This window comes from Theobroma umbraticum, unplaced genomic scaffold (assembly GCF_002168275.2).
Source record: "Theobroma umbraticum cultivar Fairchild unplaced genomic scaffold, ASM216827v3 scaffold_130.0, whole genome shotgun sequence".
Classification (NCBI taxonomy): domain Eukaryota; kingdom Viridiplantae; phylum Streptophyta; class Magnoliopsida; order Malvales; family Malvaceae; genus Theobroma; species Theobroma umbraticum.
This window is the reverse complement of record NW_018397264.1, coordinates 5588199-5590018: the sequence shown is the minus strand read 5'-3', so window position 1 is coordinate 5590018 and position 1820 is coordinate 5588199. Positions and strand designations below refer to the sequence as shown.

General features: G+C 38.5%; 1 pseudogene; it reads right to left on the bottom strand.

Moving 5' to 3' along the window:
- Positions 1–128: 128 nt before the first annotated feature.
- Positions 129–1351, bottom strand: LOC110421491 (1-aminocyclopropane-1-carboxylate oxidase homolog 1-like; annotated as a pseudogene).
- Positions 1352–1820: the final 469 nt, after the last annotated feature.

The window sequence follows — 1820 nt, the reverse complement described above, 5'->3', positions numbered from 1 at the left end:
GCATTGTAATGTACCAAACACCACCTGCGTGATTCAAGGCTTGTTTTGACCTCTACCATGTAATAAGCTCAACTCAAATATTAACAGTTAAACATATTTCACAGTTTCAAATGTTCTAGCTTATGAGTACCTTCAAGCCCTCTTGTGCGTTTAAATGCAACATATTATCTAAAAGTGGTTTCCCTGTACAATGGACGGTTGTCATCTGATAGCAGTTCCTTGATTGGACCATAGAGTGTCGAGTCACCCTCTTGCTGAAGATATTTTCTGAAAAACCAGGCCACCGAGATTCTTGGTCCTATATTTTTTGCCAGAACTCTGTGATGGACACTTTTGAAGTTATCATTGGATGTTAGCTACATAAACACACAGGTTGACCAGTTCAATTTGCTTCTCTGACTGCGTGATTGTAAAATGTAAAGTAGGATTAATTACCTGTAACTTTTCTCCAACGTTAACAATCAATGCTCCTGGAATAGGACTAACATCAACCCACTGATCCTGGTGCAGGACTTGGAGGCCACCCATTTGGTTTTGCAGGAGCACAGTGAGGAGGGCACCATCAGTGTGCTTGCCAAGGCCTAAAGTCAATTCTGGTTCAGGGTAAGATGGATAGTAATGACTTATAAAATGAAGTCCTGCGCAGCCCATGTCTTTCAAATGGCAGGGCTTGAGACCCAGGGATTCAGATATCAGCTGAAAATAATAAGCCTGAATTTCATTACTTTATCACAGTATTCCATCATTATATCTCTGCAAATATGTCATGTAATCAAAATGATGCTAAAATATTTCCGCAAATTTGTCAGCATGTAATCAAAATGATGTTAGCAGATGGACACATACCTACATATCGCAGGCAACTCTTCAGGATTGGGTGCCTGAGGAGCCATTGCACAATATAATGAATCTCTCCAATTTGCTGCTGGGCTTGATGAAAGTCAAAATTTGTGTTGTATGCAACCTTTCTAGTTGCATCACGCGTATAAAATTCCTTCTTCGACTAGGTTTCTTGCTCGTGAAATCTACGTGTTCCATCAAGCATCTCTGCCAATATGCTTTTAGGAATTCCATGATTGATCACCTGAAAAAAACCCCACTTCTCACAAGCATCTCGAATTCTGTCAACGACTCTGCTATGTTTCACTGTGTCTTTATCAATTCCTTGAAAATCTATGATAGGAATGCTAACCTTACGGTTGCCAGAATCAGATCTGAAATCTCGTTGATACTGCTCATCAAAGAATATCCGTGGAATCTTCGCAACTCCAGAGTCTACATATCCTTTCACACCAGTTTTAGAGTCATCAAAAGCCCTTAATTCTCCTCTCCTGTCATAATTGGATTCCATTTCCTTATTTGCTTGAGGTTTTGCCTTTGCTGATGACAATAGTTTTCTTCTTGTATATGAGTTGATAATGGAATTGCTAATGGCTTGTGAGGTACATATGCAAGATTCTCATAACCACTATCTTTGGCCTTTCCCAGAACTGCAACGCTTCTAGAAGTTGCATGCCACTAGCAAATTCCTTTTTTATTAACGGTATGCAGAGTTTAAAATTTTATTTAACAGTAACTTGACACCTAAAGCCGGCATTCAAAATATATTTACCATAAAATCTGCCATTCTTTTATTTTCTTTTACTACTTTAAAATCAGAATACACAGCTAGCCCTTGTAGTAGTAGAAACACTGAAAATTTGAAGTTTACATTGATAGATAGAACACAAGAGCATTTTAATCTCTAATAAGGAGAAGGCATCAAGAAGTTGCATATTTTTACCGTAAGCAAATACTAGTGCAAATTTTCCTGCTGAGCC